Below are 17266 nucleotides of genomic sequence, written 5' to 3'. Positions count from 1 at the left end.
TTAGGATCAGTTAGAAGTCCCTTTCCTATAAAATTTAACCAAACTTATTATTAGGGGTTGTGCTAGTGGAATTTCCTAAACATAAATAACAAAACCTCGGAGTTCATTTTTAGTGCGTTCGCTTACATGTATTATAGTTTTCAACTTTTTTTACATAAAATTTTCATTTTGTTGTGCGTCATATATTTTTTGTTTACGAGAAAAATGGGAGAGTAAGTTTTGGATCTGAAATAAAAATTTGAACATCCAAAATGGAAAAGCACAAAAGATAAGAGAGATAATTCCAAAAAGTATCTGTGATTTTTAAGGATAGGCAAAAAGTGGGTTGTTAAACATCCAACAACTTGATAATTTAATTTTTTCTACTCCTTGAAATTTTTGGATCATTAGGTCACTTGCATCCTAAACATGTTTCTTGCATGAATCTCCACCACATTTAAAGCATCTTCGGATCAGTTAGATGTCCCTTTCCTATAAAATTCAACCAAGCTTATTATTAGGGGTTGTACTAGTGGAATTTCCCAAACATGGATAACAAAACCTTGGAGTTCATTTTTAGTGCGTTCATTTACATTTATTAAAGTTTTGAAATTTTTTTGCATAAAATTTTCATTTTGTTATGCATCATATATTTTTTGTTTACGAGAAAAATGGGAGAGAAAGTTTTGGATCTGAAAAAAAATTTGTAGATCCAAAATGGAAATGCACAAAAGCTGAGAGAGATAATTCCAAAAAGTATCTATGATTTTTAACGATTGTCAAAAAGTGGGTTGTTAAACATCCAACCACTTGAGAATTTGATTTTTTCAACTCATTTGAAATTTTGGATCATAAGGTCACTTGCATCCTCAACATGTTTCTGGCAAGCATGTCCACCACGTTTAAAGCATGTTAGGATCAGTTAGAAGTCCCTTTCCTATAAATTTCAACCAAACTCATTATTAGGGGTTGTGCTAGTGGAATTTCCCAAACGTAAATAACAAAACCTCCGAGTTCATTTTTAGTGCGTTCGCTTACATTTATTATAGTTTTCAAATGTTTTTGTATAAAATTTTCATTTTGTTGTGCGTCATATATTTTTTGTTTACGAGAAAAATGGGAGAGTAAGTTTTGGATCTGAAATAAAAATTTGAACATTCAAAATGGAAATGCCCAAAATCTAAGAGAGATAATTCCAAAAAGTATCTGTGATTTTTAAGGGTAGGCAAAAAGTGGGTTGTTAAACATCCAACAACTTGATAATTTAATTTTTTCTACTCCTTGAAATTTTTGGATCATTAGGTCACTTGCATCCTAAACATGTTTCTTGCATGCATGTCCACCACATTTAAAGCATCTTCGGATCAGTTAGATGTCCCTTTCCTATAAAATTCCACCAAGCTTATTATTAGGGGTTGTACAAGTGGAATTTCCCAAACAATGATAACAAAATCTTGGAGTTCATTTTTAGTGCGTTCAATTACATTTATTATAGTTTTCAATTTTTATGCATAAAATTTTTATTTAGTTATGCCTCATATCGTTTTTGTTTACGAGAAAAAGGGAGATTGAGTTTTGGATCTGAAAAAAAATTTTAACATCCAAAATGGAAATGCAGAAAAGCTGAGAATGATAATTCAAAAAAGTATCTGTGATTTTTAAGGAAAGTCAAAAAGTGGGTTGTTAAACATCCAACCAGTTGAGAATTTGATTTTTTCTTCACCTTGAAATTTTTGGATCTTTAGGTCACTTGCATCATCAACATGTTTCTGGCATGCATGTCTACCACATTTAAAGCATGTTAGGATGAGTTAGAAGTCCCTTTCTTATAAAATTTAACCAAACTTATTATTAGGGGTTTAGCTACTGGAATTTTTTAAACATAAATAACAAAACCTTGGAGTTCATTTTTAGTGCGTTCGCTTACATTTATTATAGTTTTCAACTGTTTTAACATAAAATTTTCATTTTGTTAAGACTCATATCTTTTTTGTTTACAAGAAAAATGGGAGCGAGAGTTTTGGATCTGAAAAAAAATTTGAACATGCAAAATGAAAATGTAGAAATGTTGAGAGAGATAATTCCAAAAAGTATCTGTGATTTTTAAGGATAGGCAAAAAGTTGTTGTTAAACATCCATCCACTTGAGAATTTGATTTTTTCTACTCCTCGAAATTTTTGGATCATTAGGTCACTTGCATCCTCAACATGTTTCTCGTATTCATGTCCACCACGTTTAAAGCCTGTTAGGATCAGTTAGAAGTCCCTTTCTTATAAAATTCCACCAAGCTTATTATTAGGGGTTGTACTAGTGGAATTTCCCAAACATGGATAACAAAACCTTGGAGTTCATTTTTAGTGCGTTCATTTAAATTTATTATAGTTTTCAAATTTTTTTGCAAAAAATTTTCATTTTGTTATGCGTCATTTATTTTTTGTTTACGAGAAAAATGGGAGAGTAAGTTTTGGATCTGAAAAAAAAGTTTGAAGATCCAAAATGGAAATGCACAAAAGCTGAGAGAGATAATTCCAAAAATTATCTATGATTTTTAACGATTGTCAAAAAGTGGGTTGTTAAACATCCAACCACTTGAGAATTTGATTTTTTCAACTCCTTGGAATTTTTGGATCATTAGGTCACTTGCATCCTCAACATGTTTCTGGCAAGCATGTCCACCACGTTTAAAGCATGTTAGGATCAATTAGAAGTCCCTTTCCTTTACAATTCCACCAAGCTTATTATTAGGGGTTGTACTAGTGGAATTTCCCAAACATGGATAACAAAACCTCGGAGTTCATTTTTAGTGCGTTCGCTTACATTTATAAAGGTTTTAAATTTTTTTGCGTAAAATTTTCTTTTTGTTATGCGTCATATATTTTTTGTTTATGAGAAAAATGGGAGAGTAAGTTTTGGATCTGAAAAAAAATTTGAACATCCAAAATGGAAATTCACAAAAGCTAAGAGAGATAATTCCAAAAAGTATCTGTGATTTTTAAGGATTGGCAAATAGTGGGCTGTTAAACATCCAACAACTTGAGAATTTGATTTTTTCTACTCCTTCAAATTTTTGGATCATTAGGTCACTTGCATCCTAAACATCTTTCTGGCATGCATGTCCACCACATTTAAAGCATCTTCAGATCAGTTAGATGTCGCTTTCCTATAAAATTCCACCAAGCTTATTATTAGGAGTTGTACAAGTGGAATTTCCCAAACAATGATAACATGATCTTGGAGTTCATTTTTAGTGCGTTCACTTACTTTAATTATAGTTTTCAAATTTTTATGCATAAAATTTTTATTTTGTTATGCCTCATATCGTTTTTGTTTACGAGAAAAAAGGGAGAGAGTTTGATCTGAAAAAAAAATTTGAACATCGAAAATGAAAATGCACAAAAGCTGAGAGAGATAATTCCAAAAAGTATCTGTGATTTTTAAGGATAGTCAAAAAGTGGGTTGTTAAACATCCAACCACTTGAGAATTTCATTTTTTCTACTCCTTGAAATTTTTGGAATATTAGGTCACTTGCATCCTCAACATGTTTCTCGTATTCATGTCCACCATGTTTAAAGCATGTTAGGATCAGTTAGAAGTTCCTTTCCTATACAATTCCACCAAGCTTATTATTAGGGGTTGTGCTAGTGGAATTTCCCAAACAAGGATAACAAAATCTTGGAGTTCATTTTTAGTGTGTTCACTTACATTTATTATATTTTTCAAATTTTTTTGCATAAAATTTTCATTTTGTTATGGCTCACATCTTTTTTGTTTACGAGAAAGTTTTGGATCTGAAAAAAAATATGAACATCCAAAATGGAAATGCACAAAAGCTAAGAGAGATAATTCCAAAAAGTTTCTGTGCTTTTTAAGGATAGGCAAAAAGTGGGTTGTTAAACATCCAACCACTTGAGAATTTGATTTTTTCTACTCCATGAAATTTTTGGATCATTAGGTCACTTGCATCCTCAACATGTTTCTGGCATGCATGTCTACCACATTTAAAGCATGTTAGGATCAGTTAGAAGTCCCTTTCCTATAAAATTTAACCAAACTTATTATAAGGGGTTGTGCTAGTGGAATTTCCTAAACATAAATAACAAAACCTTGGAGTTCATTTTTAGTGCGTTCGCTTACATTTATTATAGTTTTCAACTTTTTTTACATAAAATTTTCATTTTGTAAAGACTCATAACTTTTTTGTTGACGAGAAAAATGGGAGCGCGAGTTTTGGATCTGAAAAAAAATTTGAACATGCAAAATGGAAATGTAGAAATGGTCAGAGAGATAATTCAGAAAAGTATCTGTGATTTTTAAGGATAGGCAAAAAGTGGGTTGTTAAACATCCAACCACTTGAGAATTTGATTTTTTCTACTCCTCGAAATTTTTGGATCATTAGGTTACTTGCATCCTCAACTTGTTTCTCGTATTCATGTCCACCACGTTTAAAGCATGTTAGGATCAGTTAGAAGTCCCTTTCCTATAAAATTCCACCAAGCTTATTATTAGGGATTGTACTAGTGGAAGTTCCCAAACATGGATAACAAAGCCTCGAAGTTCATTTTTAGTGCATTCGTTTACATTTTTTATAGTTTTCAAATTTTTTTGCATAAATTTTTCATTTTGTTATGCGTCATATATTTTTTGTTTACGAGAAAAATGGGAGAGAAAGTTTTGGATCTGAAATAAAAATTTGAACATCCAAAATGGAAATGCACAAAAGCTAAGAGAGATAATTCCAAAAAGTATCTGTGATTTTTAAGGATAGGCAAAAAGTGGGTTGTTAGACATCCAACAACTTGATAATTTTATTTTTTCTACTCCTTGAAATTTTTGGATCATTAGGTCAGTGGCATCCTAAACATGTTTCTTGCATGCATGTCCACCACATTTAAAGCATCTTCGGATCAGTTAGATGTCCCTTTCCTATAAAATTCCACAAAGCTTATTATTAGTGGTTGTACAAGTGGAATTTCCCAAACAATGATAACAAAATCTTAGAGTTCATTTTTAGTGCGTTCACTTAGGTTTATTATAGTTTTCAAATTTTTACGCATAAAATTTTTATTTTGATATGCCTCATATCATTTTTGTTTACGAGAAAAAAGGGAGAGTGAGTTTTGGATCTGAAAAAAAATTTGAACATCCAAAATGGAAATGCACAAAAGCTGAGAGTGATAATTCAAAAAAGTATCTGTGATTTTTAAGGAGAGTCAAAAAGTGGGTTGTTAAACATCCAACCACTTGAGAATTTGATTTTTTCTACTCCTTGAAATTTTTGGATCATTAGGTTACTTACATCCTCAACATGTTTCTGGCATGCATGTCCACCACATTTAAAACATGTTTGGATCAGTTAGAAGTCATTTTCCTATAAAATTCCACCAAGCATACTATTGGGGGTTGTGCTAGTGGAATTTCCCAAACAAGGATAACAAAATCATGGAGTTCATTTTTAGTGCGTTCACTTACATTTGTTATAGTTTTCAAATTTATTTGCATAAAATTTTCTTTTTGTTATGGGTCACATCTTTTTTGTTTACGCGAAAGTTTTGGATCTGAAAAAGAATATGAACATCCAAAATAGAAATGCACAAATGCTGAGAGAGATAATTCCAAAAAGTATCTGTGATTTTTAAGGATAGGCAAAAACTGGGTTGTTAAACATCAAACCACTTGAGAATTTGATTTTTTCTACTCGGAATTTTTGGATCATTAGGTCACTTGCATCCTCAACATGTTTCTGGCAAGAATGTCCACCACGTTTAAAGCATGTTAGGATCAGTTAGAAGTCCCTTTCCTATAAATTTCAACCAAACTCATTATTAGGGGTTGTGCTAGTGGAATTTCCCAAACAAAAACAACAAAACCTCGGAGTTCATTTTTAGTGCGTTTGCTTACATTTATTATAGTTTTCAACTTTTTTTGTATAAAATTTTCATTTTGTTGTGCGTCATATATTTTTTGTTTACGAGAAAAATGGGAGAGTAAGTTTTGGATCTGAAATAAAAATTTGAACATCCAAAATGGAAATGCACAAAAGCTAAGAGAGATAATTCCAAAAAGTATCTGTGATTTTTAAGGATAGGTAAAAAGTGGGTTGTTAAACATCCAACAACTTGATAATTTAATTTTTTCTACTCCTTGAAATTTTTGGATCATTAGGTCACTTGCATTCTAAACATGTTTCTTGCATGCATGTCCATCACATTTAAAGCATCTTCGGATCAGTTAGATGTCCCTTTCCTATAAAATTCCACCAAGCTTAATATTAGGGGTTGTACAAGTGGAATTTCCGAAACAATGATAACAAAATCTAGGAGTTCATTTTTAGTGCGTTCACTTACTTGAGAATTTGATTTTTTCTACTCCTTGAAATTTTTGGATCATTAGGTTACTTACATCCTCAAGATGTTTCTGGCATGCATGTCCACCACATTTAAAATATGTTTGGATCAGTTAGAAGTCCCTTTCCTATAAAATTCCACCAAGCTTATTATTAGGGGTTGTGCTAGTGGAATTTCCCAAACAAGGATAACAAAATCTTGGAGTTCATTTCTAGTGCGTTCACTTACATTTATTATAGTTTTCAAATTTATTTACATAAAATTTTCATTTTGTTATGTCTCACATCTTTTTTATTTACGAGAAAGTTTTGGATGTGAAAAAGAATATGAACATCCAAAATGGAAATGCACAAATGTTGAGAGAGATAATTCCAAAAAGTATCTGTGATTTTTAAGGATAGGCAAAAAGTGGGTTATAAAACTTCCAACCACTTGAGAATTTGATTTTTTCTACTCCTTGAAATTTTTGGATCATTTGGTCACTTGCATCCTCAACATGTTTCTGGCATGCATGTCTACCACATTTAAAGCATGTTAGGATCAGTTAGAAGTCCCTTTCCTATAAAATTTAACCAAACTTATTGTTAGGGTTTGTGCTTGTGGAATTTCCTAAACATAAATAAAAAAACCTTGGAGTTCATTTTTAGTGCGTTCGCTTACATTTATTACAGTTTTCAACTTTTTTTACATAAAATTTTCATTTTTCTTAAGACTCATATCTTTTTTGTTTACGAGAAAAATGGGAGCGTGAGTTTGGGATCTGAAAAAAAATTTGAACATGCAAAATGGAAATGTAGGAATGTTGAGAGATATAATTCCAAAAAGTATCTGTAATTTTTAAGGATAGGCAAAAAGTGGGTTGTTAAACATCCAACCACTTGAGAATTTGATTTTTTCTACTCCTTGGAATTTTCGGATCATTAGGTCACTTGCATCCTTACCATGTTTCTGGCAAGCATGTCGACCACGTTTAAAGCATGTTAGGATCAGTTAGAAGTCCCTTTCCTTTAAAATTCCACCAAGCTTATTATTAGGGGTTGTACTAGTGGAATTTCCCAAACATGGATAAAAAAACCTCAGAGTTCATTTTTAGTGTGTTCACTTACAGTTATAATCCTTTGCAAATTTTTTTGCATAAAATTGTCATTTTGTTATGCCTCATATCTTTTTAGTTTACAAGAAAAATAGGAGAGTTAGTTTTGGATCTGGAAAAAAATTTGAACATCCAAAATGGAAATGCACAAAAGCTAAGAGAGATAATTCCAAAAAGTATCTGTGATTTTTAAGGATAAGCAAAAAGTGGGTTGTCAAACATCCAACAACTAGAGAATTTGATTTTTTCTACTCCATGAAATTTTTCGATCATTAGGTCACTTGCATCCTAAACATGTTTCTGGCATGCATGTCCACCACATTTAAAGCATCTTCGGATCAGTTAGATGTCCCTTTCCAATAAAATTCCACCAAGCTTATTATTAGGGGTTGTAAAAGTGGAATTTCCCAAACAATGATAACAAAATCTTGGAGTTCATTTTTAGTGCGTTCACTTACATTTATTATAGTTTTCAAATTTTTAAGCATAAAATTTTTATTTTTATATGCCTCATATCGTTTTTGTTTACGAAAAAAAAGGGAGAATGAGTTTTGGATCTGAAAAAAATTTGAACATCCAAAATGGAAATGCACAAAAGCTGAGAGAGATAATTCTAAAAAGTATCTATGATTTTTAAGGATAGGCAAAAACTGGGTTGTTAAACATCCAACCACTTGAGAATATTATATTTTCAACTCCTTGAAATTTTTGGATCATTAGGTTACTTACATCCTCAACATGTTTCTGGCGTGCATGTCCACCACATTTAAAACATGTTTGGATCAGTTAAAAGTCCCTTTCCTATAAAATTCCACCAAGCTTATTATTCAGGGTTGTGCTAGTGGAATTTCCCAAACAAGGATAACAAAGCCTTGGAGTTCGTTTTTAGTGCGTTCACTTACATTTATTATAGTTTTCAAATTTATTTGCATAAAATTTTCATTTTGTTATCGCTTACATCTTTTTTGTTTATGAGAAAGTTTTCGATCTGAAAAAGAATATGACCATCCAAAATGGAAATGCACAAATGCTGAGAGAGATAATTCCAAAAAGTATCGGTGATTTTTAAGGATAGGCAAAAAGTGGGTTGTTAAACATCCAACCACTTGAGAATTTGATTTTTTCTACTCCTTGAAATTTTTGGATCATTAGGTCACTCGCATCCTCAACATGTTTCTGGCATGCATGTCTACCACATTTAAAGCATGTTAGGATCAGTTAGAATTCCCTTTCCTATAAAATTTAACCAAGCTTATTATTAAGGGTTGTGCTAGTGGAATTTCTAAACATAAATAACAAAACCTTGGAGTTCATTTTTAGTGCGTTCGCATACATTTATTGTAGTTTTCAACTTTTTTTACATAAATTTTTCATTTTCTTAAGACTCATATCTTTTTTGTTTACGAGAAAAATGGGAGCGTGAGTTTTGGATATGAAAAAATTTTTGAACATGGAAAATGGAAATGTAGAAATGTTGAGAGAGATAATTCCAAAAAGTATCTGTGATTTTTATGGATAGGCAAAAAGTGGGTTGTTTAACATCCAACCACTTGAGAATTTGATTTTTTCTACTCCTCAAAAATTTTGGATCATTAGGTCACTTGCATCCTCAACATGTTTCTCGTATTCATGTCCACCACTTTTAAAGCATGTTAGGATCAGTTAGAAGTCCCTTTCCTATAAAATTCCACCAAGCTTATTATTTGGGGTTGTACTAGTGGGATTTCCCAAACATGGATAACAAAACCGCGGAGTTCATTTTTAGTGCGTTCATTTACATTTATTATAGTTTTCAATTTTTTTTGCATAAAATTTTCTATTTGTTATGCATCATATATTTTTTGTTTACGGGTAAAATGGGAGAGTAAGTTTTGGATCTGAAAAAAAATTTGAATATCCAAAATGGAAATGCACAAAAGCTGAGAGAGATAATTCCAAAACGTATCTGTGATTTTTAACGATTGTCAAAAAGTGGGTTGTTAAACTTCCAACCACTTGAGAATTTGATTTTTACTACTCTACGGAATTTTTGGATCATTAGGTCACTTGCATCCTCAACATGTTTCTGGCAAGCATGTCCACCATGTTTAAAGCATGTTAGGATCAGTTAGAAGTCCCTTTCCTTTAAAATTCCACCAAGCTTATTATTAGGGTTTGTACTAGTGGAATTTCCCAAACATGGATAACAAAACCTCGGAGTTCATTTTTAATGTGTTCACTTACATTTATAATACTTTTCAAATTTTTTTGCATAATATTTTCTTTTTGTTATGCCTCATTTCTTTTTAGTTTACAAGAAAAATGGGAGAGGGAGTTTTTGTTCTGAAATAAAATTTGAACATCCAAAATGGAAATGCACAAAAGCTAAGAGCGATAATTCAAAAAGTATCTGTGATTTTTAAGGATATTCAAAAAGTGGGTTGTTAAACATCCAACCACTTGAGAATTTCATTTTTTCTACTCCATGAAATTTTTAGATCATTAGGTTACTTACACCTCAACATGTTTCTGGCATGCATGTCCACCACATTTAAATCATGTTTGGATCAGTTAGAAGTCCCTTTCCTATAAAATTCTACCAAGCTTAATATTAGGGGTTGTGCTAGTGGAATTTGCCAAAAAGGATAACAAAATCTTGGAGTTCATTTTTAGTGCGTTTGCTTACATTTATTATAGTTTTCAACTCTTTTTACATAAAATTTTCATTTTGTTAAGACATATCTTTTTTGTTTACGAGAAAAATGGGAGCGAGATTTTTGGATTGAAAAAAAATTTGAACATGCAAAATGGAAATGTAGAAATTTTGAGAGAGATAATTCCAAAAAGTATCTATGATTTTTAAGGATAGGGAAAAACTGGGTTGTTAAACATCCAACCACTTGAGAATATTATTTTTTCTACTCCTTGAAAATTTTGGATCAATGGGGCACTTGCATCTTCAACATGTTTCTGGTATTCATGTCAACCACGTTTAAAGCATGTTAGGATCAGTTACAAGTCCCTTTCCTATAAAATTCCACCAAGCTTATTATTAGGGGTTGTACAAGTGGAATTTCCCAAACAATGATAACAAAATCTTGGAGTTCATTTTTAGTGCGTTCACTTACATTTATTATAGTTTTCAATTTTTTTTGCATAAAATTTTCAATTTGTTATGCATCATAGACTTTTTGTTTACGGGTAAAATGGGAGAGTAAGTTTTGCATCTGAAAAAAAATTTGAATATCCAAAATGGAAATGCACAAAAGCTGAGAGAGATAATTCCAAAACGTATCTGTGATTTTTAACGATTGTCAAAAAGTGGGTTGTTAAACTTCCAACCACTTGAGAATTTGATTTTTACTACTCTTCGGAATTTTTGGATCATTAGGTCACTTGCATCCTCAACATGTTTCTGGAAAGCATGTCCACCACGTTTAAAGCATGTTAGGATCAGTTAGAAGTCCCTTTCCTTTAAAATTCCACCAAGCTTATTATTAGGGGTTGTACTAGTGGAATTTCCCAAACATGGAAAACAAAACCTCGGAGTTCATTTTTAGTGTGTTCACTTACATTTATAATACTTTTCAAATTTTTTTGCATAATATTTTCTTTTTGTTATGCCTCATTTCTTTTTAGTTTACAAGAAAAATAGGAGAGTTAGTTTTGGATCTGAAAAAAAATTTGAACATCCAGAAATGAAATGCACAAAAGCTAAGAGAGATAATTCCAAAAAGTATCTGTGATTTTTAAGGATAGGCAAAAAGTGGGTTGTTAAACATCCAACAACTTGAGAATTTGATTTTTTCTACTCGAAATTTTTGGATCATTAGGTCACTTGCATCCTAAACATGTTTCTGCCATGCATGTCCACCACATTTAAAGCATATTCGGATCAGTTAGGTGTCCCTTTCCTATAAAATTCCACCAAGCTTATTATTAGGGGTTGTACAAGTGGAATTTCCCAAACAATGATAACAAAATCTTGGAGTTCATTTTTAGTTTGTTCACTTACATTTATTATAATTTTTAAATTTTTGTGCATAAAATTTTTATTTAGTTACGCCTCATATCATTTTTTTTTAGGAGAAAAAAGGGAGAGTGAGTTTTGGATCAGAAAAAAAATTTGAACATCCAAAATGGAAATGCACAAAAGCTGAGAGAGACAATTCCAAAAAGTATCAGGGATTTTTAAGGATAGTCAAAAAGTGGGTTGTTAAACATCCAGCCACTTGAGAATTTGATTTTTTCTACTCCTTGAAATTTTTTGATCATTAGGTTACTTACATCCTCAACATGTTTCTGGCATGCATGTCCACCACTTTTAAAACATGTTTGGATCAGTTAGAAGTCCCTTTCCTATAAAATTCCACCAAGTTTATTATTAGGGGTTGTGCTAGTTGAATTTCCCAAACAAGGATAACAAAATCTTGGAGTTCATTTTTAGTGCGTTCACTTACATTTATTATAGTTTTCAAATTTATTTGCATAAAATTTTCATTTTGTTATGGCTCACATCTTTTTTGTTTAGGAGAAACTTTTGGATCTGAAAAAGAATATGAACATCCAAAATGGAAATGGACAAATGCTGAGAGAGATAATTCCAAAAAGTATCTGTGATTTTTAAGGATAGGCAAAAAAGTGGGTTGTTAAACATCCAACCACTTGAGAATTTGATTTTTTCTACTTCTTGAAATTTTTGGATCAATAGGTCACTTGCATCCTCAACATGTTTCTGGCATGCATGTCTCCCACATTTAAAGCATGTTAGGATCAGTTAGAAGTCCCTTTCCTATAAAATTTAACCAAACTTATTATTAGGGGTTGTGCTAGGTGAATTTCCTAAACATAAATAACAAAACCTTGGAGTTCATTTGTAGTCCGTTCGCTTACATTTATTATAGTTTTCAACTTTTTTAACATAAAATTTTCATTTTTCTTAAGACTCATATCTTTTTTGTTTACGAGAAAAATTGGAGCGTAAGTTTTGGATCGAAAAAAAAATTTGAACATGCAAAATGGAATTGTAGAAATGTAGAGAGATATAATTCCAAAAAGTATCTGTGATTTTTAAGGATAGGCAAAAAGTGGGTTGTTAAACATCCAACCACTTGAGAATTTGATTTTTTCTACTCCTCGAAATTTTTGGATCATTAGGTCACTTGCATCCTCAACATATTTCTCGTATTCATGTCCACCATGTTTAAAGCCTGTTAGGATCAGTTAGAAGTCCCTTTCCTATAAAATTCCACCAAGCTTATTATTAGGGGTTGTACTAGTGGAATTTCCCAAACATGGACAACAAAACCTTGGAGTTCATTTTTAGTGCGTTCATTTACATTTATTATAGTTTTCAAATTTTTTTACACAAAATTTTCATTTTGTTATTGATAGATGCCATATTCTGACATGAGAACTAGGTTAATTATAATAGAATAACCTTTATAATTGTGTTATAGGTGGTTACTTTTCGGTTTTCAAATGAAATGAGCATTTATTGAATTTGGCATTAATCAATGTCGATATTGCATATTTCTATCTCCTGAATTATATTTCATTATTTTTTAGTCTTATTTCTTCCTGAAATGCTTTTTATAGATTCAATTATGGAATTTCAGGAGAATTTGGGTGGAGAAGAAGATATTTACCAAAATACCCTTAGTGAAATGGAGGTAATTTCTAGGGCAAATCGTTTTAAAATAAGAAAAATCATATTTAAAGGAGAAGGGGAGCGTGAAGAGAGGGGGGCGTAAAGAGAAGAGGAGCAGAGACCAAAAGGGAGGACTTTGACTGGAAACAGGGGAGGACCCGAGAGGACTTCCCCACCGCTGTTCGCCGGCCAAGACCTTTCGCCATGCCACCGTCGTCCACCGTCGTCCACCACCATCAGGCAATCGAGAACAGACCCGAGGAGAGCTCAAGAGAGTCTCCATCGCGGCGAGTTCGACGCTGCCATTCTTTGCTCGCCAGGCCGGGAGGGGATCCGAGAGGGCTTCTCCGGTGCCACTTCTTCTTTCCGACCATCCTCCGGCGTCGTTTACATATTCCGACCAGTCCCGGAGCCATTCCGACTCCAACCGAGACTCGAGAGAGCCGGTTAGAGAATGTCAGCTCTGTTTCGCTCTTCGCCGGACGTTACCTCCGTCCGTCGGCTTCTAACCATCGTCGCCGGCGTCGTCTCTACCTCCGGCCACTCACTATTGCTACCCGACGCCACCAATTTCCGGAAATCGCAGCACCCATGAGAACGAGTTGCTGCCCGAGCGAGAGGAGGAAGAAGGGGAGTAATTCATCATTATTGAATTTGATTTTTTATATGGTTTGAACTTAGGTTTTGAATGTTAATTGAATCTGATTTGATAATTAAGGTTTATTTGAGATTTGTTTTCTTGATATTTGATTAAATTAGTTAATTAGGGTAAGATTATAATTGAGGTTAGATTTTGGTATTTTAATCCGATTTCTGTCTTTAACTCTAGGCGCCCGAGAGGGGCTAGACGCAAGGATTGAGAAATCTGGATTCGTGGTTACGTGGCGTTTGAGAGAGGCACGAATCACGGTAAAATCCAGAGTTGACATTTCCTGTTGTGCAAGTAGTTAATTAAATTATTGCTTGATAATTTAGGATATAATTAGTATTTAGTTCATATTAATTCATCATATTTGGTTAGGCTAGTTGACTAAAGAATACACGAAATTCAATCCTCCCTGTGGATATGACCCTCCCTTACTGCTAGATTACATGAACGATTCGTACGCTTGCGAGGTATAAAAGTCGATGTAACTAAAATTCTACATCAAGTTTTTGGCGCCGTTGCCGGGGAGGCACGTATTAAGCGTATTTCTTTGTTCTCCATAGTCTTAGGTTAGATTTTATTTTATTTCTTTTATTTTATTATTTTATTTTTTATTTTTTTTCTTTCATAATTTTACTTTGGTATTTTTTATGAAATTATTTTTATTTCTTCTAGTTAGTTCATATTTTTAGTAGTGAGGTTGTTAGTTTAATTTGATAGTTCAATTTTGTTTCTTTTTGTGTTTTTATGCACGGGCGCCGCTCCCTAGGCGGACCATTAGCTCCCTTTGTTGAAGAGGTAGAACATATTTGTAGGAAAAAACCCGAAGTCAAGTTAGGAGCTACCATGGCCAATCAGGGCGAACCATTACAGTTACCTGCAGCAGGTGATCGTAGAGCCCTGAGGGATTATTCTATCCCATCCCACTTCACATCACCTTCTTGCATTATATTGCCACCCACTACTGCCGCCAGTTATGAGTTGAAACAGGGTGTGATCCAACTCCTCCCTACATTCTATGGGTTGGAGAAGGAGGACCCATATTACCACATCAAGGAATTCTTAGATATTTGTGCAACTTTTAAATTCCAAAATTTCTCAGATGACTCTATCCGGTTAAGACTTTTTCCATTTTCACTTAAGGATAAGGCCAAGTCTTGGCTTAATTCCTTGGAGGTGGGCAGCATTACTTCATGGTACACGTTAGTCACAAAATTTTTGTCCAAGTACTTTCCCATTCAGAGAACTACAGCCCTCAGGAGAGAAATCTCCAACTTTATGCAGCAGGAGGGTGAACACTTTTATGAGGCTTGGGAGAAATGGAAGGATTTGATCCGCAGGTGTCCGCATCATGGGTTTGAGAAATGGCATTTAGTGCAATAATTTTATCAAGGTCTTACACCCCAGGTTAGATCCATGGTAGATGCAACGAGTGGTGGGAGTTTCATGGGTAAGAGTGCTAGTGAGGCGTGGGACTTCTTTGAAACGTTGAGTGATCAATCTCAGCAATGGGGTTCGTCATTTAATGTTGATAGGAGATCCCACGAAACCAAAAGAGGGGGTCTCTATGAGGTTAGTGAAACACCTATGCTCATGGCCAAGATTGAAGGGTTGACTAGAAAAATTGATGCCCTTATGGTGTCCAAGAGTTCACCTGCTCCTAACCCATCTACTGTCTGTGCCATATGCTCTGGTTCATCTCATCCCACACAAATGTGTCCATCTAGTTCATCCTATCCAGAGCTCATTGAAGACTTGAATGCAGTCCAAAATTTTCATAGACCAAACCAGAACGATCCTTTTTTAGAAACATATAATCCGGGTTGGGCTAGGCACCCAAATTTCTCATGGTCCAAGGGCCCACAGGTATGGGGTCCTCCAGGGTTTACTCAACCCCAAGCTCCGCGCCCACACTTCACCCAACAACCATTGATTCCACAAAAACCTTCACTTGAGGATACACTTCAATTATTCATGCAGAATACACAGTCCTCCATTGCCAAACTTGAAATGCAAGTGAGTCAGTTGGCCAGCCACATGAGTGAACAAGCACAAAATAGACTCCCGAGTCAAACCATTCCTTACCCCAAAATCACACATGAGAGTGAGTTGAGTTCCAAACCCCACCATGAGCAAGCAAAAGCCATAACCACCCTTAGGAGTGGTCATGAGTTGAACAATGGGGTAGGGACCACTAAGTCTAAGGAGTCAAAGGATGACAATGGGGACACATCATTGAGTGACGAACCTCCAAGTTCTCCACCAACAGCCAAGCAGATCCCTAACCAAGTCCCACTAGCTCCTTATCCGCAGAGGTTATCGAGCCCACCTAGGAAAGGAGATAGCATGCATGAAACGTTGGAACTGTTTAGTAAGGTTCACATTAACATTCCACTTCTTGATGCTATTAGGCAAGTCCCTGCCTATGCCCGATTTTTGAAAGACCTTTGTACACAGAAGAGAAAACAACATGTTAACAAAAAGGTCTTTCTTACTGAGAATGTAAGCTCAATTCTGAAGCACAACACTCCTCCTAAAGTTAAAGATCCTGGATGTCCCACAATTTCATGTGTCATTGGTGAACATACCATCCAGAGAGCTCTTCTTGACTTAGGAGCAAGTGTGAATTTGATTCCTTTCTTTGTGTACCAGCAATTAGGTTTGGGGGAATTGAAGCCTACCCCCATCACACTTCAACTAGCTGACCGTTCTGTCAAGATACCATGAGGAATAGTTGAAGATGTTTTGATAAAAGTGGACAAATTTCTGTTCCCGGTTGATTTCATTGTTCTTGATACAGAACCAGTAGTCAATGTGACCAACCAAATTCCTGTCATCCTAGGACGTCCCTTCTTAGCCACATCTAATGCTATCATTCATTGTAAAAGTGGTGAGTTGGAGTTGTCTTTTGGAAATTTTAAAGTCTCATTGAATGTATTTAATGCTGGGCACCACCCACTTGAGTCTGATGATCTGAGTCCTGTATTTAATATAGAAACTGCTATGCTTGATAACGAATCCACTCTTGAATCTTTTGATTCTTGCATAACATCTTTAGACATGGACTATTTTGATGAGGAAACATATTTCCGAGAGGTTAATTCTTTACTCAATTCTGTACCTCTGTTGGAGGAAGCTTATGAGGTTATCACAACTGATCATCCACAGGATCTTCCTCTTGACTTGGACAAACCTCTTGAAACTTCCAAGCTAGATCTTAAGCCACTTCCTCCCACGTTGAAGTATGCGTTCTTGGGACCTATGAACTCATTACCAGTCATTATTTCCTATGATTTGAGTATTGAGCAGGAGGAACAATTGACTGAAGTTTTACAAGCACACAGAGAGGCATTGGGGTGGACTCTTGATGCCTTAAAAGGGATTAGCCCCTCCATATGCATGCATCGTATTCATTTGGAGGAGGGGACTAAAGCCTCACGTGAGATGCAACGTAGGTTAAATCCCCATATGCTGGAGGTTGTGAGAGAAGAAGTCATCAGGTTGCTTGTGATAGGAATCATTTACCCTATTTCCGATAGCACCTGGGTGAGTCCAATTCAAGTTGTCCCTAAG

General features: G+C 34.3%; 1 non-coding gene across 1 annotated transcript; it reads right to left on the bottom strand.

The window, feature by feature from the left end:
* Window positions 1-14944: 14944 nt before the first annotated feature.
* Window positions 14945-15051, bottom strand: LOC137950963 (small nucleolar RNA R71). The gene has a single exon (XR_011112049.1). It is a non-coding gene; the product is annotated as a small nucleolar RNA R71 (small nucleolar RNA).
* Window positions 15052-17266: the final 2215 nt, after the last annotated feature.

This window comes from Aristolochia californica, unplaced genomic scaffold, assembly GCF_029961685.1.
Source record: "Aristolochia californica isolate CCGP_79_NKW_82.1479 unplaced genomic scaffold, dmAriCali1.0.hap1 SCAF_14, whole genome shotgun sequence".
Classification (NCBI taxonomy): domain Eukaryota; kingdom Viridiplantae; phylum Streptophyta; class Magnoliopsida; order Piperales; family Aristolochiaceae; genus Aristolochia; species Aristolochia californica.
The sequence above is the reverse complement of the archived record's forward strand: the minus strand, read 5'-3'. Positions and strand labels throughout refer to the sequence as shown.